Raw genomic sequence first — 26,545 nt, 5'->3', positions numbered from 1 at the left:
CTAATCCTCAATCACAGGTCCGGAAGCTTCAAACTCATGCTGCTGAGCTCTGCCTCTTAGCCTGACCCAAACACTGTATCCAATTGTATGTGTGTGTGTGTGTGTATGTGTGTATCAGTGTGTGTGTATGTATGTTCATGTGGGTATGTGCATGCATGTGCAAATGTGTGCTTGCACACCTGCAGAGACTGAGAGGAGGTTCCTTGATCACTCTTCACCTTATATTTTGAGGCAGGGTTTCTTATTGAACCCAGAATTCATCAATTCAGCTAGGCTGGCTAGCCAATGTGGTCCATGGAACTTTCCTGCAGTCCCAACACCCCCAACACTGCATTTTAAACATGTGCTGCTACTGTACCTGGCTTTTATGTGAATTTTGAAGATGTGAGCTGTGGGGCCATGTTTGTGCCACAAACACTTTACGAAATGAGCTGTTTTCCCAGCAATGGTTTTAGCACATTTTACAGCTCAAGTGTTTTCCCAAACTCGTAGTTCCCCAGTATGGTTTAAACTATACAGACGTTAAACATAGATTCATGTGCTTTTATAATTTAAATGTCTGCTACTGCAAAGCAATTTGTTTAAAGCAGCAACTCGTTACTTTCCATAGTACAGACCTTCAACTCCACAAATTTGAGTTTCTTTTGACTCGCAGTTACATTGACTGCCCTGGCACTCAGATAATCAGAATTCAACTTTCTATGCCCTCCAAATAATGCATTTAAGAGAGAGACAGAGACAGACAGAGAGAGAGAGGGAGAGAGAGAGAGAGAGAGAGAGAGAGAGAGAGAGAGAGAGATTTAAAAACTGACAAAATTGTCTCTTACAGGTTACAGTTAGTTTCTAACACCAAGTAGACATTGAGACATGACAGCATTGTTACCATAAGTGACCCTTCTGTAGCCTTCACTTCCCCATATGAAGTCCAGAAACACTGACTCCAGGAATCTTACCATGCCAGCCAGAATACTGAAGATAATTCAGATTTCCATTTATCATACATTAGAGTAGAATTCAAATCTCATAAATTACAGGGAAGGCGATAGTGCACACCTTTTTTTATTAAAGGCTGACAAAAGTCCACACCATTATTAAGCACCAGTCCTCCTTCTGGGGAAACCTTTTTACTGTAAGTGACTTATAGAGTAATCAATACCAGCAATAATAACGATCATCAAGATCACAGAACCCAGAACCACTAAGCTGGTTCTGTCTCTACTGGATTCAAGCTCTTGGACCTTATGCACGTGACTTCACACACATCCATAAAATAAAGGGAAAAGAAGTCATTTTCCTCTCAACTTTCCACCCCTCTCCTTGTTTAATGCTGTAGAGAGCTGCATATTGGATAATAAATAGTTGAATAATAAATCTCATATGTGTATTTGAATCCAGGCAAGAAAGCACTTCTCAGATATTTGGGCAACACTCCAAGAAAGAATCACTGTATAAAAGAGGACACTAATGGCCTGTGTTTTCAGGTTTTTACATAGATTCTTCATGATCCACTTAGCAGGTGTTAGAAAGGTGGGAAGCTCATTTGGGCAGCTTTAACTCATTACCCAGCAATCACATACAAAATGAAAACAAGTCTAAGCAAACAGGTAAACACATTTGCATGTGACAGTGAACTCACTCGTAAAGTCCTGGTATGCTAATTGCCATAGGTCTCTTTTTAAAAAGTCATTTTTTTACAACTATATTACTTGTGTGAGTATTTGGAAGAGCTATTTTATAACACATTTTGCTAGTGGACTTAAATGCAGAGTTGTTTCAGTTACTTTCTTTTTAAAAAATGAGTTCGTTAATTTTTGATGGCTTCTTATAAGTATATACTAAATTTTTTTTCTTATTTTCACGAACATTCCCATTACTTTCTCCTTCCTGTCACTTCTGGAACTGCCTTCCCATCAGTGTCCCCAACAGTTTGATGTCTTTTAGTTTTTGACTGAGTTCAATGTCAGCAACCAGCATGAGTTGTCGGGTGGGGGGAGTTATTATCCTTAACTACACCACTACAGGAAATGTTTCAGTGAGTTTCAAAAATCACTTTGTCCTGGTACCAATTCCCCTAAGTATATGAAGCCTTTACAATACAAAATATCTCAACTCAAAAACCAAAACAAAACAACAAAAACAAATAAACAAACAAAACCAACCAGGTTCTCCCCAACCAAAAGAAGACATCTTATTGAATTGACAGAATTGATCCCCAACCCTCTGAACATTCATTCGACCTACTCATATAGGTCAAATACCTAGCCTCATTCAGGAAGACAACTGATAGCCTCTGAAGGCCTGCCAGATGAATGGGTATACGAGGATTGGAATCCTGTGCTGCTCTTTCTTGAGCAGACTCACTGTTACACTCAGAGAAGACTGACATAATGTCTACGGCCTGCTCACCACTGTTCAATGAGAGTCATAATGAAACAGATGGGACATTGCAGTGCAAACAATGAAATGCACTCTTGCAATTAATTTGATATCAATTTAAAATTATTTCTCAGTAAGAGAATTGGAAATTTATTTCACAGTTTTTATTTCAAGACTACGGGATATGGTATAATTTTATCCAGCTGTTAAAAAGCAATCCAAAATACTTTTTTCAAATGAATTAAATGGTTGTAGCATTTGAGCAGATCACTAAGGCTCCCCTCCCCCCAACCCCCTACACAGTGGCCACTTAGAACAACGAATTGATCTAAAAATCTCTGCATGGTCAAAGATGTGAGTAAGGACCTAAGAAATAGTGCGGTTGAAAACACATACACTAGGGTTGTGCACTTGCACACAAAGAAAAATGGTTTGGGAGAAAGTGAACATTGGCTGGTTAGTAATGGATAACCTTATAAGCAGCCCAAGGATGGCCCACAAGGAATTCTCAAGAACAAAGTTCAGACCTTTAAGGGGGCAATGTAACTACATAAAACTACATAACAGTAAGCTATATCTATGACTTTGTAGATATTTTCTTGAGAAAAAACATAAACAAAATGATTGCAAACTAAACAGACAACCTCAACCTACAAATCCAGCTCTCAAGTGGGGGAGGGGAGAGTAAGGGGGGTGTTGAAGAAGTTGGAATTTGAAGCCAGCCTAGGCTACATAGCAGCTTAAAGGCCAGTTGATCATAACTACAGCATTAGACTCTCTAAAAGCCAGGCAGAATGGTGGCACACACCTGTAATACTACCAGCAGTTAAGACAAAGAAAGACGCTCATGGTTATCCTCAGCTATGTGGTGGTATAGGCTAGCCTGAGCTACCAGAGATCCTATCTCAAAAAGAGAAATACAACTGCAAGATAACTACCAATATATACTGACGAGCCAAAGTGTAATTGTGCCTAATTTTGAAGGCTTGTTCCAGTAAATGCCATAAAAGAACACTCAGAAATGACATATAACTCACTACCACAGCACACATGGCCTCGGTTTACATAATGACTCAGAAAATGGAAGCTCATTAGAAGCCTGTGAGGTTGGGTGCAATCCAATCAGGTGCAGAGATTGTAAGAAGTAAAGTTAATATTAGAACGGTAAGGACAATTTTCCAAGTGGTTACAATTACCTTCCCAAAATGGACTAAAAGGTTGATTTTGTTCTTTACTAAACTACAAACACACATCCCCTAGAGGAAAACAAAACGGAGAGGTACGTGGAAATTTACCAGACAAGGTCTTCTGAGGGCCTGTGAGTCACTGCACTCAACCACATTTTTAGTACATCATTTCAGTGATTTGTACATTTTGTTTCTAGACAGTGTCAAGTGGGGCACCATTATTTCTCTGAGGACAGGTAGACTATTTGGTGAGCGATTAAGCTCCCAGTCTGCAATGTCTAGTGTTTATTCAGTCATAATTTGACATTGGTATTTCTATACAGTCTCAACAATTGAGATTCATGAAGATGCATAAGACACTCAAGTTTCACAGTCAGGTCCTCTTAACCATTCCGTTGCCAGGGGTATTTAATGGACAGCATAATTAGTGACCTCACTGCAAGTTTTCAATGGCGGGCCCCAGCTTTCTAGGGTAAGTCTGATGACATGCTTCCTGTATCTGTCACCAATGTTCACACATTTCTCTGCTTTCTTATTTTTGCAAACAGCACCACCATTTTGTTTGTCGTTGGCACTTAAAATATATATCAAGGGTCCATAAATTTCTATCAAGAAAATGTTTGTAATGCATACCTATAATCCTGCTACATCACTTGGAAGGTGAACATATGAGGAACAGAATTCTAAATCAGGCTCAGTTACACAGCAAGTTTATAAACATCCTTGGCTACATGAGCCTTCTCTTTAACAAAACAAAACAAAATTTAAAAAAAAAGTTTTTTCCTTAGAATTTAAGTTTATAAATATGTATGTGTCCACATACACATATTGTTCGTACTTAAATCTGACAACTTCTAAGTTTGTTAGATTTATTTTGGGCAGCAACAGAGCAACAGAAATGACAAAAATATGACTTAAAAAAAAAAAACAGGAGGCAAGTAATAAGAAGACAAAATACATAATGTATATACGTATACAGTCTCCTACTTTAGGATCATTTAGAAATGGCCTGGTCCTCCTTTTTATTTTTTTCTTTCCACAGTTGTACAATGAGTGTGTGCCTTTTCATCTAAGTTTTCAACCTCCTACTGTCAAGTTTTTTTTTTAAAAACTCTTGATGTCTGTCTTTGTTCCATGTATAAGCTGCATATTAGTCTGCAGTGGGTTGTGTCACCATTATGCCAAGGCTAACTTCCAGGACCAGGTATAGCAAAAACTAATGACTGTTTCACTGCTGAGAAGAGAGATCTGCTCTGTCTCTAAATACAACAAGGGCATCTGGAGGGATGCTGACTCTTGCACTCAATCAGTGAGAGGAAGAATATGCCCTAATTCACCTGGTCAGTGACATTCAGGCCAGGCTGAGCTGTGTAGAGAAATGCTACCTAAGATAAGTAAGCTACATGCACACACACACACACACACACACACACACACACACACACGCACGCGCGCGCGCACACACACACACGGTTTCTTGATATATGTATTCTGAATTCTGAAAGTGGGAATATTTTCTAGAAATGTAATCATGAGTTTTACTTACCAAAACAAAGGACTATTTTGTTCTGAACCAGCTCTAACTGTACTATAGGTTATTTGGGGTTGTTTGATACTCTCTTGTTTTATTTTAAATATCAAACTGGTTAACAAAGAAAGATAGAAAGCTAGGCAAAAACAAATAAAGCTACATTGTTATTATATGTGAGACTGTAATCAACAACATTACTCAAAACATGAAATAGTTTGACATATGACATCCCGTTATCCACAGAATATGTTCAAAGACTCTGGTGCATGCCTGAAACTGTGCGAGGGATAGGCCTTATGTAACCTGTGTTTGGTTTTGGTTTTCTCCAATAAATTCATATGGTTTTTAATTTATAAATTGTTTAAGTAAAACATAATAATGCAACTAATAAAATAAAGCTACAGCAATATTCCTACATTCAAACCGCCAGTCTATCTTTGTTCTCCTCCTGTTGGTCAACAAGTAAAATAAGCTTGCATGACCACAGTCATTGCAACTCTGAGCCAATATGACAAGAGCTGATAACGGAGCAGGCTGCTCTAAGAGGCACATAGGCAGCATATGTGGCAGGTATATATTTGATTCACATCCCAGGAAGGATGGAGCTGGGCAGCTTGAGAATTCACCAAACTACTTACAAAAATGTACACTACTTGAAACATCACTTCTGGAATTTTCCATTTATAAAGACTTTTGACTTCAGTTTTCATTAAAACTACATTACCCAGAATGCAAGGGACAAAGGGAAGAAGGGATGGGAAAAAGGCAGAAAGAGGGGGAAAGAGAAGGAGGGAGAAGGGGCAAGAAAGAGAGATAGAGACAGAGAGATAAAGAGAGAGTTCAATTGAACGCATATCACAAGCTTGATCCAGTCCCTACCTTAGAGCTCCTACAAAAAAACCCTGAGGAAACAAGGTTACTTATGAAGCGAGGTCTTAGTACTCACAATCAATTTTATCTCAGAGTTGATTTCATTTCATCATATCTGATACATGACATCTTTTCAAACCTTTATGTATACTTTATCTGTTCTTATGAAATACCTGCATAGCCTTAGGAAGTCCTAGTCACAATCAGCTACAATACACTCATTTTGGCACTAGCCTGTGTTCATTTTAAACTGGACATATAGACAGTAAGAATGAATGGAAATATTTAATTTTTAGAAATACTTCTTTTAAATACATATGAAATTATGACTGGAATACTTTTAGAAAATTAATATTGTTGAACATAATGAAGCCATGATTCACTTAGCATGCTTTATAGACATAATCCCACTTCACTAGGCTGAACACTATGTTTCCAGTTTAAAAATTTTTAAATATTATTTAAAGCCAGCAGAGTGGAGTCAACACGTAAGTCCAGGAATTAGGGGTGGGAAGATCAAGAGTTCAAGGTCACCACTACCCAAGATCCTGCTTTAACACAAACAAACAAACTGTAAAAATAAACGAATCTGTTTTAGATGTCCATTTTCTAGACATGCAATAATGACATCTTCTGCATACCTAAAGCAAACATGAACTATGTACACCAGAATTCTGCACTTCACTAGTCAACATGACCATGTTTTAGCCAGGTCATCCTCATACATTCAAGTACAAAGATCATAGGTTCAAGTCTGCCTGGGAAACAAGGCAGGGTCATGTTTAAAACAATAGAGCACATCACAGAATAACAAAATAAAAATGCATAATATTCAACAGTTGGATATGAAGCTGCACATATATTCATTAGACACCTATTCAATACAAGAAACATGGCAAGAGTATTACTTCTTGAAATGATAGGTAGAATCTCAAATCCCTTTCTCCAACAGTCACAGAATGCATCCAAACCAAATGATTCAGTAAATCTTCCCAAATAAGTTAGTTCTGATTGAAAATCGCTTGGGTTGACGTGGGAGCATGGGGATGTGTGGCAGTGATGCATTAGCCAGCTTGGACTGTCTACTATCAAAGTCATTGAACTTAACTTTAACAGAAACCTGTTTCTCCCAGTCTGAGGGCTAGGAAGTCCAAGTTTCCAGCAGATTTGGTGTCTGGTGAGAACCCATTCCTCATAAGGAACTTGGCACATCTTCTAAGATGTGGTTCTTAGAAGACAGTTCAAGGGCAAGGGCAGTCCCTTCAGCCTCTTTAGGATCACATTAACTCCTAGCAAACCTGCAGCTCTCATGGTAATTACCACCCAAATGAGCTACATCTTAATGGCACTACAAAGAAAAATAAGTTCCCACATGTGAAGTGGGAGGCTGGGACACACCAGCACTCGCCAAAGGTAGCGCTTCCAACCTCGTGTCCGTATCCTGTCTCTAAATATTCTAGGCAGAGACCCAATGTTATCAACTTCTCCTCTAAGATTTCCAACCAAAAATTACAATGGCAAAGCACTTCTATAAATGGAACCAGAAGGCAGGATGCAGAAACTCTCTCCAAGTGAAAAACTCACTTTTAAACAGGAATTCGTAGGCATAGGTTGAAATAGTAATCCTGATCTAAACATTGGCAGCCATGATAGAAGGGGAATCTGAAACAAATGAAATCAGCTCTTACTGCTGTGCTTGCTGTTATTATAAAGGGAGAATCAAATGGGGGACTCTGAACTGAAATTTCTTCATTGGATTCCAGCTTGTGAGAAATAGAGTATCTTAACGGTCCCTAAAAGGCTAAAATACTGTCAAATTGCTGTGTAAAATAATAACTAAAGAAAACTGTTGGTTGTTTCTCTCCCCTTTTATGCTATAAACTAGAAAGCTGAACAGAAAATTATCAACTATCTAAAGTAAGTAAAACTAAACCAATGGCATTGCTCAGTGGGTAAAGGCACTTGCCACCAAGCCTGATATCTAAGTTCAGTCCCCAGAACCTTCATGGCAGAATGAGAGAAGCAGCTCCCTAAAGTCACCCTCTCATCTCGACACATGCACCATGACGTGTTCATGCACACCAACATAAATCGATGTAATAAAAAAAATAACAACTTGAAGCCATGACATTAAGGATAAGAATTTCTTATAAACAATAGATGCCCACCTTAAATTGCGTGCTATGAAATTTAAGAAATAGCAAAAAAAAAAAAAAAAAAAAAAAAAAAATCATGAAAGTTACTATAAATGCCAAGATTGAATTAAATGGAACAGAAAAACTGATAAGGTCAAATCCCTGAAAAACATACGTGAAAAAAATCAGCAGAACAGAACAGAACAAGGAATTACTTTTTAAAACTAAAAAGTAACAGATATAAAATTTTCCAGGACTAAAGGAATGAGTAATGTGTGTTACAGTTGCTTTCAAAAGATCAGCTCACCCAAAGAAGTGAGAACTAGTCTACAAATGGAAAAGATCCAGGAGACCTCCTGGATCTGGAGAGAAGGCACAGTAGTCAAGCGCACTTGTTTCCTTTGCAGAAGACCAAAGTTCAGTTCCTAGCATTCATACAAAGATTCAAACCCATCTGTAAATCCAGTTCCCTAAAACCAACACTCTCTTCTGACCGCTAAGAACACCAGGCACATATGAAATGCACATATGTACAGAACACTCTTCACATAAGATGAAATAGATACATCTTTTTCGAAAAAGGAGACTTCTGAATCTATTGTTTAAAAGCAAAGCACTATGCTGTTGAAGCATAAATATTTCAGAGGAAATTAATAATATAACAGATTCTAAGAACTGCTGAAGACTCCAAACCTATTCTTGCTGTTTATTCTTAGTTTAGGGGGGGAAAGGTGATGAAATACTATACTTAACACCACAAACATGTCAAATCACACTTGATGAAGATCAACCACAGGAGTATCTCCCAGGGGGCACACAAGGGTCACACAAAGAGTCTTTAGGACACTCATAGTACTAATTGCAAATATAAAAATATTAAGAGCTTTAAATCATAGAAAATGCCAAATTTTACTAAAACCAATATAAAGATGGAAGAAAAATGGAAGCATATAGGGTATTTCTAAAGAAATATTAAGTATGCATATATATGTATATATATATATACATATATATATATACATATATATATATACATGCCATATGAAAAAAATAATGACAATACCTGAAGCAGTTTTCAAATATATCCAAGGTAAAATCAGAAGGATCAGTTGTTCAAGGCCATCATCAGCGAAATATCAAGTTTATGCCAGACTGGGCAATGTGAGACTATGCCTCTAAAATAATAAACAAACAAAGAAATGAAAAGAGAAAAGGGCCTCACAATATTTAAAAAGCTTTAGGCAGTGGCAATTAAAGTGACTAAGGACTAAGCTGGAGTCATAATCTTCAAGCTATCATCATAATATGTGCCATAAAATTTTCAAGAGAAATTGTAAATCAAGGTTTTAAAAGGGAAATGTCCCATGAGTCTCTGGAAGCTTAAACCTTTGAAAGCACTGCATATTTCCAATGTAAGCTGTTCTGTGGGTTAAACTAGCCCGAGTAGACCTCTGCCTGGCTCACAACCAGAACTTCCTGCCTCACCCTCAGCTCAAGTTGCTTCCTGTGTCTGGACAGCCTTTTCCTCCCCTCCACCCATGCAAGTGGAACCCACCCTTCACAGGGCAACTCCTTTGCCAAACCTCTAGGGAGCACCCGTGGAAGCTCTGGTAGGGATTTCTAAAGTTGTACCTCCCACTCAGGACTAAAGTTCCTACTATAGCCTGACTTGAGAAGTGAGTATGTGTTCTGCCCGAGGTTCTGGGATGGAAAGTAGAACAGTCCACTAACACCAGCTATTAGCTCTTAACTTGCTGTGTGCCAAGCACTGAAATGCTTGTACAAGCCTCTGTAACAGCTCAGAAAGTACAAAATCGATGTCATCTCCACTTTACAGTTGAGGAGGTGCCCAGAAGATTAAATAACCAACAAAACAGATCCTAGAAGAACACGATTCTAAATTCTTTTCCCCAGCCTCACCAAGAACGCTGCAATCCCTTGGTCTCAACTTAATTGAATGAACTGGGATTTTGCTGGAGAGGCCTGGGAGGTGAGAGACACAGCTAAAATAAGAATGAGCCTCAGGGTATGGAGGCAAGGATTTGTAATCTACAAATAGAACATGAGAGAACCACAGGAAGACACTGGCTGCTAAGGATTCCAACTCTGCATCTCAGATAGATTTCAATGACCTAACTTCCCTCCAAAACTACTTTTTGCTTTAGCACTTCTTACAGATTCTCTATAACTTGGTGCAGAATGCAGGGAGAAGGCACAGATGGGACTAGTTCCGTACCTTGAAGAGAAGTCTAAAGACGTCCTTCGAGGGATTCTTAATATTCGCTACTGTGAAACTTAGCATACAGTTTTTCGTAATAGATGAGTTACATTGGTTTTATAGTTATTAAACCATCCTACAACATCTTTTGCTAAAAGAAATATTAAATGAATAAGCTCCCTTTCAGCTCTATACACAAACTCATCTGGAAGGAACGTTAAACAATCCTAATAGAACTTTCTGGCACCATATATTTGAAAGTCAAATAGTCCATGATCCCTTGTAAGATTTCTGAGATTTCAAGAAAAGGATTCAAAACAAGAGAATCTATTCTAGTTGGGTGTCTATTGTGATGAAACACCATGATCAAAAGCAACTTGGGGAAGAAAAGACTTGTTTCCTTTAGAACTGTCTCCCTGAAAAGAGCTGGGGCAAGAACCTGGAGAAAAGAACTGAGACGGAGACCAGAAAGGAGAGATGCCATCCAGTTTGTCCTTATGGCTCACTCAGCCCGCTTTCTTTCTTTCTTTTCTTTTTTAACATGAGAAGGTTTATTTCTATATATTTTAACATTAAGGTATTGAGAATCCTGAATATATAACATTAAATTATTGCTCTTGAAATTACAGTATTTAATAGGATACATCCATCCAGCTATTAGGAAACCACTGGAGGCTTTCTGCATTAACTCATACAGGCCACGAAGGCTACCTGTCCAGGGGTGGCACCACCCACAGTGATCAGGGCACCCCCACATCAGTTATTTATCAAGACATTACCCCGCAGGGTTTTCAACAGGCCAATCTTATGAAGGCAGTTTTCCAATTAAGATTCTCTCTCCCTAGATATGTCTAGGTTTGTGTCTAGTTGGTAAAAATCTAACCAGCACACCATCTACTAACACAGCTCTCTCTGATGATCTGGAAATGCTCAATTAACCACTCATCCCAATGAACGCAATTTCGTTGACGTGTTTCTACATACTCAATGAAACGTATCACACAGAAATGAAATACAGACTTTCCAAAGTTCTTGGAGTTACTGAACTAGCAACAGTCTCTTGCAAAGGCTGGAGAAGCTCTGTGCCCTTTCTTCTTTTTATTAGAACTCTGAAATGTGCCTCCTAACATTCCTCTTATCCAGAAGGCAGAGACTTTTTATTGAAAACCTAAGCATTTGTCTAGTTCTAACTTGTTCAGTACCAACACTAGAGAGCTATAAACTTTGATCAAGCATGCCTGGCATGAGATTTTAAATGATTAATGTGTAATACTTGTTCTTTTCAGCAAGTGGCTTTCTGAAAAATGAAAAGCAATCCCTAATTTAATACATTTCATTGAACATGGCAGTGGCCTTCGGCTCACGGACCATATAAACCTCATAACCCCTCATGGAAAGTTTGATCCCTAAGAAACAGTGTTTTGTTTTGTTTTATTACATTTTAAGGATTCTTGAAAATGAGAAAGACAGAGAGAGAGAGGGAGGAAGGGAGGGAGGGAGGGAGGGAGGGAGGGAGGGAGGGAGGAAGGAAGGAAGGAAGGAAGGAAGGAAGGAAGGAAGGAAGGAAGGGAGGGAAAAAAGAGGGAGAAAGGAAGGAAGGCAGGAGAGGAGAGGGGAGGGGAGGGGAGGGGAGGGGAGGGGAGGGGAGGAGAGGAGAGGAGAGGAGAGGAGAGGAGAGGAGAGGAGAGGAGAGGAGAGGAGAGGAGAGGAGAGGAGAGGAGAGGAGAGGAGAGGAGAGGAGAGGGGTAGTTGGTCTTCTCTATCTGTGGTCTCTGCATCCTAGAATCTAAAACTAACTTGCAAAGGCTGGAGAAGCTCTGTGCCCTTTCTTCTTTTTATTAGAACTCTGAAATGTGCCTCCTAACATTCCTCTTATCCAGAAGGCAGAGACTTTTTATTGAAAACCTAAGCATTTGTCTAGTTCTAACTTGTTCAGTACCAACACTAGAGAGCTATAAACTTTGATCAAGCTAACTAACATGTATTAAAACTAACATGGATTGGTGCTATACCTGTATAAATAGTTTTTATTGTCATTATCCCATGAAGAACACTATTAATAATTAAGAACACTATTAATATGAAGCTATTAACATGCAACATTTGCACTGTATTATGGATCATATAAACCTGTAGATGATATGAGGAATACAGACAGATGTATTATGTATAATGTACAGATATTACCAGTGTCTGTGATCTGACTCCTCAAAAATTCTGAGGCACAACTGTGCACATTACAATTCTGAGGAATGGTTATGCAGCTGGCAAACCCTAAAACATCACTATGTGCCCCCCCCCCCCAGAACAGTCTGATGTCCTCATCACAGAAAACAAAGCTTTTTTTTTTTTTTTTTTTTTTTAACATTGTGGTCTCTGAGGTCACACTGAACTCAAAGTGGCCAAAAGTACTAAAAAAGACCTAAGAGCAAATGGACAGAACTAAAACTTCTTGATGGTGGATTCATTGTAGAGCAGAAGAGTAGATGTCAGTATCTGACACCTGTCTTCAAGAATCTGATCTACTCTCAGAAGGTGAATATATTGGAATTCGGGTAGGCTGATGCTCATGTCACCCCAGGGTGAGGGACTTATCATTTCCCCACCTTGACCCTCTTTGTTCAGGAAACTCACCCTCACTCAGCCTATACCAAGCACTTGTTCCTTGGTTCCTACTCCAGTCTTCCATGTGAACAAGGTTGAGCACACACACCCTTCTGTGCTTTGGGAACATGCTACACAAAATTTTCCTGCCCAAATTACTATACACATTTATAATGTTTTTGATAATTTTTCAAAAATTAGAATTTCTAGATGATCTACCCTAGATAGCCATCACCTACTACAATGCCTTCCTTTTTCCTGTGGAATATTTATGAGTCTCCTTTGGTTGCCCAAGCAAATTCCAACAGTCTTGGTGGCTAAAAACTAGAATAACCCCATCTCTAGGGAACATTAGCAAGGCCATGTTTCTTCTGGAAGCTCCAAGGAAAAATCTACATGTGTGTCTGCTGGCTTCTGTTGGCATTCCATGGAGTATGGCAGCATCCCTCCAGACTGTGCTTCTGTGGACATGTGGCTTTTGCCTTCTGACTCTTAAAAGATGCTTGATTTTGAACCTTTCCTGAGCTGAAAAATCCAGAGTGGTATCATCTCCAGATCCTTTAATTATATCGACCAAAATGTTTTTCCCAATTCAAGCAACACTTAATGTTTCAGAAATTTAGGCACGAACATGTTTTTCCAAGGGTCTTGTGAGTATTCAGTAAATGTTTCTAGTAAACTTGCCTTAAAGGAAAATCCAAAAGTCGGGAAACTTGAAAGTCAACAAAGGAAATCCAACTTTGTTTCCTTCAAATATTCTGTTTCCAAAGGAACCACTGAGGCACTTCCACAGCACTTCCCTGCTGAGGGCTAGGAATGACTTGAACAGTGCCTTACAACAGCCCAATGGAGACTGTCCCCCCCTTGACCCTTGAGGGCAAGTCTTGGGGTTTTATGTTCTTGCTCACAAAGGCACTCTCTCATCCACGCAGTTATTGTGTAAAGATTTGTTCTGAGCAAGTTTTAGATCTCTTTAAATTCTTTATACATGGTCATGAATGTTTTACAGCATGTGTACTTCTACTTGAAAGGTAGAAAGTCAAACTATTAAGAACTCACTCTCACAGGACAGTAAGCCAAATGATAAAGCCTTTTTTTCTTAAGATTTTAGGCTTTAAGGGAAACACAATCCTCTGCACGATGTAAGCGTTCTAAGAGAATTAGCTGGTTAGCACAACTGTGTTGTCCCCTACAAAGTCAAAGATGTCATCATAAGACTTTTCACAAAGTTCTTTACATCAGACAGCTATGCTCCTCCAGTGTTAGAAACTAAGACAGCAATCCCAAAGCTTCATTAAATTATAATTAAAGCTGATTTTTTTCTGCTCAAAGCTTAAAGTAACTATGAAACTAACAAACTCTTAATATCAAAGTTCAATTACAAAGTAGTACTAGCAATACTATGTATCCAGAAATTGAACTTAGAGTAAAACAGCCCTCATTACAAACCATATCAAGGCACCAAGATAACAACAACTGACAAAGGAACAATCCAGGGAAAACAGCAGGCACCTGTAAAACTCTACATTTCTGACTGTCATTATAGCATGTCATTATATCTATGAACCATCTATGTAACTACTTGAAGTAGGGTTTAAGTGCAATGAGAATTCCTGATATTTCCTAGACAAACAGACAGACAGACAGAGAGACAGATGACAGACAGATGAATAAACAAACAAAAGAGCTGACTGGTTTTGACCAATTTCAATCAACAATAACAAAAGTGTCCAATCCAGTAGGCAGCTAGAACCCCAGCCCCAGATGTAGAGCTCTAAATATCTTTATCCAACAAAATGAACCTGTAAAACAACAACACATGATTTGATGGTAGAAAAACACAGAGTACCTAGAGAATCATGTAATGCAAATAGGAACATGCTCATTATACACACACACACACACACACACACACACACACACATATATATATATATATATATATATATATATATATATATATATATATTAGAGAAATAAACCTGAAAAAGCTCTATAACCCAAACTGGAAAATCAGAGTAAGAAAATAAATTATATGTTTGATGACAAATCCACTCATCAATAATCATAAACCTGTCCACCCTACCACAGATTTTAAAGTAAATAATTGGAAGAGAAAAGCTTATAGAATTTCAAATATTATATGTAGTTACTACCTAACCCCAACCAGCATCTTTTAAGTGGGTCAAACTTAGAGTATGAAGGGCAACTTTACAAAGTTCTTTCTTTTATGAAGAAACCTGGCAGGAAAAGTAAGCAAGGTTAAAATCATAATAGGTACCTTGAGGGTGTGTCATCTTAGGATGCTGGTGTGTTGGTGACTCTGAAAGGGTTCACTGAAAAGAGTACTTCCCTTTTATGACATGATTTCTAAAACCCCATAATCCAGTCTGATCATGAGGAAAAACATTAGAGAAAGTGAAATCAAAGAGCAAATATCTTCCAGAAAATAACCACTGAGCTCTTCAAAATGGTTATGGTCTTAGACATTAAAAACCAACTCTACAGGGGCTGGAGAGATGGCTCAGCAGTGAAGAACATTGACTATTCTTCCAAAGATCCTGAGTTCAATTCCCAGCAGCCATATGGTGGCTCACAACCATCTGTAATGGGATCTGTTGCTCTCTTCTGGTGTGTCTGAAGATAGCTACAGTGTACTCATATAAATATAAAGAAAATTTATTTCATAAAAATAAATAAATCCTTAAAAAAGTCTATCACCTATCACAGATATGCATTCGGGGGGGGGGGAGAGAGAGAGAGAGAGAGAGAGAGAGAGAGAGAGAGAGAGAGAGAGAGAGAGAGAGAGAGAGAAATGCAAACAAGATAGTTCCATGCAATGAAGAACTTGATTTGTATCCTAAAAAGTGGAAGAAAGTAGAAAGCAGAGTAACCAAAATTTATCAGTGTTAGATTCTTGGCCCTGACACACATACCTATTAATTCCACAAGGTGAATTCCTTGTTGTCTTTTTAAAAAGTCCTTATCCACAAAAGTGATATAATGAGATTTCTGTGCATAAAATTAAATGATGTCTGGAATTAGGTTTATCACTAAAATTATAAAATGTATGAAATAAAAAGTGAAGGAGAAAAGCAGAAGACTTATCAAGATAAGGGTTTATTACTATAGATGCTGTGCAAGTAAGCATGTGCACACACATGTGCACAGGGACTTTCCCAGGCATAGGCCCATCCAGAAAAGCGAAGGAAACAGGAGGATGCAGTACCTGGAAGACAGAACCAGAAGGCCAAATACACCTTCTGTAAGAAGTAGGAAATATCAGTGAGAAACATACATAAATTTATATGACAGTAAAATTCCTAAATTGTCAAGGTCATTAGACAAACAAACAAACAAACAAACAAGAGGTTTTTCAAATAAAAATTATCATTACGGCCATTAGAAATGCATCAACTACATAAGAAAAACAACTTAACATCAAGGTCTTGAATAGGGATTTATCTGTGGGCTCAGCTAGCCAGATGGTTTGTTCAAGGCCACCATCAAACATTTCATGTTTATATTGTACTAGCTATGACTGCCTTCCTTCAGCTGCTCCTGGACTCAACCTTGCAAGGAACAATTTCATTTTCAAGTATCTGTCCATATGGTGAAGAAAGTAGATGAAAAACTTCCCAGAATCCTCCAGCAGACCTTTATCTACAGCTCCCTGCCTTTCACACAGCAGTGTCACTACAAAGGCCAGCAAAGGACAGGGTGGTGGGAAGGAGCAAGGAAGAAACAAAGAAATAGCTATGTCTACAAAATACAAAGAAAACAAATGGAGTAGGATCAAACTTATTATCACAAGGTCCAGAGAGAGGCTCCAAAGTGGCCTGGGAGAAAACAGAAATTGAACCACACTACAACTCGCTGATCTGGGGAATCTTTGAGACCACTTGAGGATAAGCAAGGATTCCATGATAATTATAAGAGCTGAGTCTTCATAATATAAATGCTGAATCACTCTAACTAAATAACAAGTGAATCAGAGCAGCAGTGACACCTCAGTGAGGGACGGATGGGAAAAGGAAGCAGCGGAAAATAAGCCATTATGTAAATAGTCACCGCAAAGATAGATTACCTAGTACACGTGGGGTAAGCTCTAAAAAATGTACAAAAAGTGGCAAAAATGTCATCAAAAGTGAATCAACACAAATAAAGAGAGGGAGAAAGAGCCAAGGGTACATGAAAGGACCTGGTGGTTAAGAGAGAAGAAGGAGAAAAGGAAGCAGTGTATCCTGCGTTCTCATTGGGTTAACTTTTTCCTCAAACATATTTTTTTTCACCTACATCCCTATCACAGCCCCTCTCCCACTTCTCTTCCCAGTCCCAACTCGACAAGTTCTTCCCCCTTATTGAGCCCTCCCCTTCCCCATAGAATAAGGTATATACCCTCTCACTGAGGCCCAACCAGGCAGATCAATGGCAGGACATCTGCTCCATTTGTTAGAGGACTCAGATGAAGACGAAGACGCACATCTCCAACAAATGGATATAGAGTCTAGGTCTAGCTCCTGGATGCTTCCTGTTTGGTAGCCCAGGCCAGGCTCTGCGAGGCCCCATGGGCCCAGGTTAACTAACTCTGTAGGTTCACCTATGGGGTCCTTGACCCCTCCAGCTCTCTTACGTCTATCCCCAACTCTTCCACAAAAATTAGATATTTGTGTCTAAACAGAAGCACACACTGGGTCATATAAGATGCATTATGAGCAAGGAGGTCTGAATTATATTGAAGACCAACATCTGGGAACATCAATAAGATTGTGTCCAGAAAGGTTAAGTGAGGAGGGAGAATCCACACTGTTGCAATCACCACTGTCTCATGGGCTGTGGCCCTGGACCAAATAAATTACGAAGAAGTGGTGCCTCCAGACATGATCATACAGCACAGTCTGCATTGCCTTCCAGATAGATGATGAACTTGTAAAACCTTCATATATCTGTTGGATCACGTTAGGATAGCTAAAGAAAAAATTAGAGAACTAAATGACTGTTTTTGAAAAGTCATCATTAGGAAAGCAAAGAGACATGATCAAAATCTTCATGGCTTTGATGCCTACTCTCTACATTCGAAAGAAAATCAGTAGTTGGACGACATGTAGAATATTAACTACATGTGTGCATGTTGTAAACAGATGAGCAGGCACTTGGGGGCAGAGGGTCATATCAGGTCTTTGAGATGAGGTGTGTCACTCAGTGCAGGGTTCAGTCATTCCGCAAAGCAGGGCAGCATGACACAGAATCCCTTGGTGCTTATTCTCCAGAGCTAGGATTACAGACATGTGCTACCTATGGGATTTTACATGGATGTCACGCATGAAACTCATGTCTCCATGCTTGCATGGCAAGCACTTTGCTAATGAAGCCATCTTCCCAGCCACAAACCATGAAAAAAAAAAAAAATGGCAGCGTCCTGTAATAAGATGCTGACATCATACAAGAAGTAAATAGAGAAGTTTGGTGATGTACATTAGAAACCCATGGGTAGCTACTAACTGTTTAAATATTGATATATGAGGAAAACATCTTTAATAATCCAGGGGTAGCAATAAAGCAGAATACAAACAATAAACAAAATCCCTCAGCTGAAGAAGGCAAGAAAAGTCATGAAATAAGAGAAAAAAATGAGGCAAAGAGAAAACAGCTGCCAGTTTAAAAGTATGAACTTAGTCAAAAAAAAAAAAAAAAAAAAAAAAAAAAAAACCAACAACAAAAAGAAACAGATATTGTGTTGGTCAAGTGGGCTCAGTGGTAAAGTGCTTGCTCAGCTTATTTCTAGGGTCTGGGTTCAATCCCCAGAATCAACCACTAAAGGTAGATTTTTAAAAGGTACAACCTATAATAAATTTCTTAACAAGAAAAGTAGTTACAGTGCATAATGACCAAGAGGTCAGTTTATCAAGAAAACGTAACAATTCTACATCTATGAACAGTTGACAGATTTAAAATGCAAAAAGCAAAGGCTGATGGAATTTAAAACAGAGGCCTAGAGATTCACAAGGCTTAAGGGCTCCCTTCCTAACAACTCAGAAGAACCAAGTATCACCCCCTGGAGAGCAACAGTTCTCAAAATGTGCAATGCCGCCCCTTTAGGGGCTGCATAACAGATATTTATACTACAATTCATAACAGCAGCAAAATTACACTTATGAAGCAGCAACAAAATAATTCTGTGGTTTAGGGTCACCACACCATGAGGAGCTGTATTAAACTGTCACAGCTTTACTTAGGTTGAGAAGCACTGCTAGAGAGCACAAAATACATTCTACACGTTCTGACCAACGTTACCTAACCTATATATCACCACCACCCAACAAGGAGTATATATTCTTTTTGATATTAATGTTTACCAAATTAGACCACACTGTGACCCATTTGTGAACAAATGTCAGCAACATTTTTAAAGCAGTAAGCTATATAAAGTATACAGCTTTCTTTTAATTAAGAAAACAACTGGAAATCAAAGAAGAGAGAAATATATAAGAAAAAAGATCCTCAAATATCTGATTACTGATGCTACAATAATAAATAACCCAGGATGCAAGATGTAATCACAATGGAAATTAGCAGATATGGCAGATAAAATTTTAAAACAACCATGCTCAGAGCAGCTTTTTTTTTTTTTAACATTAAATGATCATACAAGTTCTTAAATCAATATTCTTATCCATTTTAAGAAGCTAAGAGAAAATAAATTAAACCTGCAAGGAAAGAAGGAAGAAAATAATAAACAGAAGGTATCAATGTGATAGAAAATAGAAAAATAAATTTAAAATAAATCAGTGAAGCCAAAGACTGGTCACATTACAATTTCAATAAAACCAACAAACTTTAGTCATATCAGTCAAGATGGGGGTCGGGGGAGGACTCACTGGCCGCCACTACAACAACTGCAACTACAACTACTATTACTACTACTACTAGAAAGACAGAGACAAAGAGGTGGAGATTATTGCTGGCCCTACATATATTAACAACAACAAAAAAAAGATGTATGGACATCTATTAATACATTAATACTTCCTATAACTTTAATGGAAAAGTTATTTCCTTTAAGCTATAAAATAAGAAGGTTCAGTCAAGAAACAATTTCCATCAACTATACAAACTGAATTTATCATTTAAAGTGTTCTGTTGATTATACAAGTTGAATTTATAGTTTAAAATTGTGGGTATATCAGTTACTCAAAGTAATTTGTAGCTTGACTTATGGTTTTAAACATGTGTATGCACAAATGTCTGTGCGGGTATGTTATGTGCATGTGGATTCAGGGGGCCTGTAGAGGCCTGAAGAGGAGGTTGGATCCCAAGGATCCAGAGTTACAAGTGGTTGAGAGGTACTTTTGTTGGGTCTGAGAGGTGAACTCAGGTCCTTTATGAGAACAGCTGCTGAACCATCTCTCAGTTCCAAATACATAGTTTTAAATTTAAAAGAAAAAGAAATTCAACCCCAGATGGTCTCATTGATGAATATTCCTATACCTTAATAAAAAAAAGTATCAATTTTACAAAGAGTATATTCCCCAAACTAGTAAATAGATAGCTAAAAGTTAATTCTGTAAATTAACCAACTAAAAAGGAAAACTATATTTCAATAGGTACATAGTAGTCAGAAACAAGAATGTTCTTATAAAGAAATTTAAGTAAAAGAAAAATGACTATCACAAGTAGAATATTAAAATATTTCTAAAGTCTAAAAAGTACATGAGAAAACAGAGAAGTATTAGCATTTGTTAATCAAGGCAGAACAATGCACAACAAATAACATTAAAGTGTTTACTATCTCAGGTTATATGTAATTAAGTGAAATTTATTTAGGGTCATAATGGGTAGGCTTTCTTGTTTGGTTTTTGTGGATTTCTAGCCAAAGAGAAGTAAGAAGAAGGGTTACATACTCCTTTATGTTTAAGTATATGTCTGAAAAGAGCTAAGAAAGTTCTTAATGGAAGAGCACCAGCCGAGAGGATACAGAGCATAGGATACGACAGATGTGGAATTTAAATGCTGTAGGGGAAAGACACCACATTTCAAAAACAAGGACACAAAAGTACAGATCTACATCTAGAAATAAAAACAGAGCCCTGCTTTTAGAATCACAGTCAAGTTCAAAGAGCACATATAAAAAGACCTTTAGAGTAAATCTAGCTATCGGTGACATGTCTCTTTTACCAATAGAGAAGACCCTGAGATTGACAAAGGCAAAAATTATCCACATAAAAAACTAAATGTTATATTAACAAACTAGGAGACAAAAGATTAATTATTGAAGAGTTATCTGCAATACAAGTATATCAGACAAACATACTATATAATAAATTTCCACAAAAGAAAACTTACTAAGGAAAAAAATACACAAAGCCTATGAAAGTCAATTCTTAGCATAATTCAAAATCTCCATTGAAAGATGCTCAACATCACTAGCCATCGGGAAGTGCTAACTGAAGTTCAAAGTACATAACACTATACAACTATCAGACTAGAAGAGTGTTTACTTTTGCTAAAGAGGTTTCAGGGCAAGAGTACTTGACTGTACTGTTTGTGAGATGGGAACCCTTAAACCCTTTACAAAGCAATGTCATAACTTTTATGAGAACCAAAGTCAAATGCAGATTTTGAATCTTTGTGATGATAAATCTTAACTGTTAACTTAATGAGTCCTACAGTCATTTGGAGACTGGCCTCTGGGTGTGACTATGGGGGATTTAGAATTATCTTTAGGTTACTTAAAGTAGGAAGTCTCACCCACTGTGAGTGGCAGCATTCCCTAGGCTGCACAGTATAAAAAAGAAAAAGTTAGCTAAGCAAAAGCACTCATCTCCCTTTCCTTTCTAACCATGGACCGGATGTGACCAGCTGCCCCCACTTCTTGTCATGATGAACTGTAGTCTGCAACCCTGAGCCCAAAAGAAACCTTTCTGCCTTAGCTTGCTTTTGCCAAAGTATTTTTTCACAGCAATAGAAAAAGAAGCTAATACACTTCACTGGAATCTATCCCATTGGGCTATGAGGGTACAACTCTAAAGACATTTCAACGTGGGCCTTCACGGCAAGAACTAGATACAAAGTAATTAATTAGTAAATCAATGTCAGAGGAGACTATGGACTAACAATACATGTGAACACTGTACCATATTGGTTTTAATGGTTAGCTTTGTAGAAGCCATATTAAAACATTTTTCTTAGGCAGTGCTGAATGAAAAATTATGAGTTAGTAAAAAAAAATCTCATTGCTGTAATCAGTGACCACAACCACCTTGCATTTCTACATCTTACTAATACCTAAAGACATGACGCAAACTGTAGAGGGACATATAATGTTCTTGAGGCCCAACTTACAAACAAAAGGAATGCTACTGTTGGCCAGAAAGGGAAGGGATGCTAAGTGAAACAGAAAAGAGCTCAGGAAAAAAAGTGCTTTAAAGTCTCTGTACTTGAACATACATTTTTAATGTGTATATACATGTATCTGTGTGTGTATGTACAGGGATGCTTGAAGAAGCCAGAAGAGGACACTGGTTCTTCTGGACCCAGAGATACAAGCCATATGACATGGGCACTGTGGTCATCTGCAAGAGCAGCAAACATCCTAACCACAGAGACATCTCTCTTAAGAGATGTTATCGCCCTAAGAACACACTTAGTGAGGAGACACACTCATGAGCATTAATCCTTCCCTTGAAGACGAGTTTCTACAAGCCAAGCTTACTTTCAATAGATCGTGAGTTGTGATCATGTTAAGTGCAAGTTAGTCCTGGAGGAACGAAGTCCCATTTGAGGGCTGGAGAAACTATTAGTGTGGGGGCTAGATCAGGTCATCAAAGTTGTAGCATTCATGCTGACATTACATACAAACCATGTTCAAAAGAAAACCCCCAAGTCTGATAAAAGTACTTTTATCTGAAACATTAATCTTCAAATATCTGTGATATGTTTTAGATACATGGATGATCTAAAGAAAGAAGGCAATCTGCCTCCAAATATGCTAACTTGGCTCTTCCTGTGGACTCAGATCATCTGTCCTTTAGGATGATGCTTGTGTTCTGGCAACCTTCACAGAGTCAGCACCTGGCAGTAGCCCTGGTAAGGGGCTATGGTGAGCCACCTCTATCCAGTCCTCCAGAGGACAGATAACCTAACTGCACACACCCTTCCAGATAACCTTAGGTTGACTCTTGATTTCCTGTGTGAAGTTTTCTTAGGATGCATGTTAGAAGGGAATGAGAATTCATCATGAGCTAATGGAACTTCTCCCACCACATGGTAGGTGGCAACGCCTCTTTTGTGCAAGGTGGTCTTCCAAAGGTCTGGCTATTGAGGCTAAAGAAATGTAGAGAGAGTGTTGAAATGAACCAAAAAAATACTACATTAAAACCACTGGTTTACTGGTTTGGGGAATTACAGTTCCCATTCTGGCTTTGTCACCTTCTGATTTACCTTACTCCTCTCTCTTCTCTTAAAAGCTACATCAACAAAATAGATACCATAAATTCCTTCCACCTCACAGAACTATCATGACCAAACTAATATCACTCTGTAAACCATCAGGCACTACCCCATACTCCTCAACCCTCTTAACTTTCAGGCTATCTATAACTACAGGACTGTCAGTCACTCCTTCAGCTTAGAGATTTAGCATGGTGTAGCATGCCACGCTAATTACACCAAAACTGAGCAGAGCGCTCAGTTGAACGCAAAGTTCCATCAAAAGCTCATTTATCTCATCGTATGCCGCCTCAAAATGAAAAGCTTGATGATTACATGAGCAAAACAGCTCGTATAAAGCCACAGAATGTGACCTTTGAACTATCCTCTCACCTGAAGCTCCCTTTCCAAATCCTTCCAGCAAAAGGTGATGCATCGCAATGCACTGTGATTCCCTCTAAGGTTTATGTTATCAGGTCTTTCCTTCTATTGTTCTTACCCTTATATCTACATAGACAACATATTTGTCAAGGCTCAAAGTCCCATTATTTAAACAATTCATACATGAAATGTCTTAACCAGTAAACTAGAGTTTCATAAAGGAGATAGGTTTGGATAAAGAATGGTTTTGAAACTGTATTAGTCATTACTATTTCTGTAACTCAAATAAACCTTCCCTAAACTCATTAGAACAGCATATATCCTACCGGCCAAGCACATGCTAGGAAATTCTAATTTTGGAAAAGAAAAATTTCTGGTGAGATTGCAAAGCAAAGACATTTGCCAAAACACAATAAAGCCATCAGTTCCCAAAGATAAGAGAGAAAGCACCACAGCTGCCAAATATATTTTTGGGTTGCATTCATCATGTGAATATTTACTTTTTCTATGAAAAAAAAAGTGAACTTAGGTTGATGAGTTTGGGTCTCTGGGAAAAAAAGCACTTGCCACCAAGCCTGAGGACCTGAGTTTGATTTCTCAGGACTCACATGGAAGAGGGAGAAAGTTGACTCCTCCATGTTGCCCTCCAATCTCTATGTGTTGCCCTCTGACCTTCACATGCACAAAGGTACCTACGGCATGTGCCTCCCAACACACACACACACCATAAATGTACACATAATAAATGCAATGTTTAATTTAAAAAGTAAGTAAATAAACTCCTTCTATAAATGAATTTCAGTACGTACCCACTAAAACCCTGAAGTCTTTAATTTCCCAACAAAAAACAGTTTTCTTCCTGTGTACTTTGTGCAAGCAACTTATAGCACATCACAGATTTTTTTTTCTGTAGCTCTCTACACAACCTTCACTTCCCAGCCCGACTGTCAGCTCAGAAATGCTAATATCACACTCGTTATGCTGTGTGCTTACATGTACAAGGGAGGCTAGAAATAAAAATGGAGGCCAACTGAGGATGCGCAATACTGTGCATAAAACTGACGCTTGGTTACATCTACTATCCCTCCAGCTTTAATTGCCTTAGCTACTAGCAGAATGGGCATTAGGCAGAATCTATTGCTCTTTTATTATCACTGCCGTGCATCAGCCTACAGAAGCCTCCTCCTAAAGAACTGTGGGTTAGGCCTCGTGATTTGTTTCAATATGCGTATCAACAAACCACTGGCTTCTCTGTTGGAGAAAACACTGTAGCAAAGGTAGTAAGCCAAAATGATCTATAGCCAAATAAAATGACACAGTCCATAAACACTATTTATCTGTTATTACCATTGCTTATGGGAGATGAGAGTAACTAGAGCAAAGAGCAGGGGCCTTCTCAGGTTCAAATCTCCACTCTACAGCTGACTGGCTATTGGCTATGAATACATTATTTAACTCTAATCTAATTTGCTAGAAACTCTGTAAAATAAAATCATAGTATAGAACTTAGTTCCAGCTCCTTGGGAGGCTGAGGCAGGAGAGTTGTTTGAGGCCAGAGGCTATAAGTTACATGTGGCTGGCTAAGCTGATCTGGGGACAGCACTAAATTCAGCATCAATATGGTAAGTGCCCAGGAGCAGGAAACCACCAAGTTTTGTAATGAGGGGTGAAACCAGTCCAGGTTGAAAGCAAAGTAGCTCATGACATCAAAATACAGCGAGATAGAAATCACTGTACAACATCTACAGCAAAGTAGAAATCATATGATATAAATAGCTCATACCTACTATGTGTCATGTGATATAGGACACACATATTATCTGGCATAAACACAGATGAAATTATCAATGGATGTTCACTAAAGGAAGACATGTCCTTTTTAGAAACCAAACTGTTTTAAAAAACTCAAATATGTGAAAGTCCAAAGAACAAATTAATGTTTAATGATTTATTCCTGTGCACAACGGAAAAATTACAAAACCTATAATGTATACATTCAGCTAAGAACAATAACTAAAATGGAGAAACCTTGTACGTTCTGTAACCTTGATCTTTCTCGCCTTCATTGGTTGTTTCCGTTATTCCCACTCGCTAATACATTAAATACTAAGCATTTAATGGCGGCTGTCCCCACTGCCTATCAAAACAACAACCCTTTTGCTCACAGCGAGAGGCGACACCTTAACTTTCTCCCTTTCCATTCAGTTTGTTAGAACAAAAAGTTTCAAAGAAAAATTTTAAACTATTGCCAAAAGTGCAAAGTCGGTAGGAGAAGGGCTGTTATTTGGCAAAAGAGCAGCATCCTGAAATAGTCCAAAAGATCCGTCCATTAAATGTTAGTAAGTCAAGTCCAATGGGTTAAAGGTAACTTCACAGATCGCTGCATAACCACTCAGGGGCTGATTACTTGAGCATCGACCTTCATTAATATGTGTTTGCTAAGAGAATACATTACATAAGCTGCCATAGGCAAAGCCTCGTGTCTAACCTGTGCAGTACAGAGGAAGAGCCAAGAAGAACAGCCCTCTTTAGTCAAACCAGGACAGGAACTCAACCTGGCAGGAACCAGCGGCAGGAGCTGAATCAGAAGCCATGGAGGAGAATGGCTTAATGGTTTGTTCCCCAGGGCCCAATCAGCCTACTTTCCTACAGAACCCAGGACCATCAGCCAAGGGATAGCACCATTTCCAATGGGATGCGCCTACCCCATCAATCACTAATTAAGAAAATACCTTAGAGCTAGCTTTAACGGAGGCATTTTCTCAACTGAATTTCCCTCCTTTCCACTGTGTCAAGTTGACACAGAGCTAGCCAG

General features: G+C 38.5%; 1 protein-coding gene across 33 annotated transcripts in view; it reads right to left on the bottom strand.

Moving 5' to 3' along the window:
* Positions 1–26,545, bottom strand: part of Klf12 (KLF transcription factor 12) — a 401,439-nt gene that overhangs the window by 367,173 nt on the left and 7,721 nt on the right. For 6 of the 33 annotated variants that reach the window (XM_076930633.1, XM_076930637.1, XM_076930650.1 and 3 more), the window contains exon 2: positions 9,163–9,274. The exons of the other annotated variants lie outside the window; for them this stretch is intronic. The gene's annotated coding sequence lies outside the window, so the exon portion shown is untranslated. The remainder of the gene's footprint in view (positions 1–9,162; positions 9,275–26,545) is intronic. 33 annotated transcript variants of the gene reach the window in all.

This window comes from Arvicanthis niloticus, chromosome 3 (genome assembly GCF_011762505.2).
Source record: "Arvicanthis niloticus isolate mArvNil1 chromosome 3, mArvNil1.pat.X, whole genome shotgun sequence".
NCBI lineage: Eukaryota > Metazoa > Chordata > Mammalia > Rodentia > Muridae > Arvicanthis > Arvicanthis niloticus.
The sequence above is the reverse complement of the archived record's forward strand: the minus strand, read 5'-3'. Positions and strand labels throughout refer to the sequence as shown.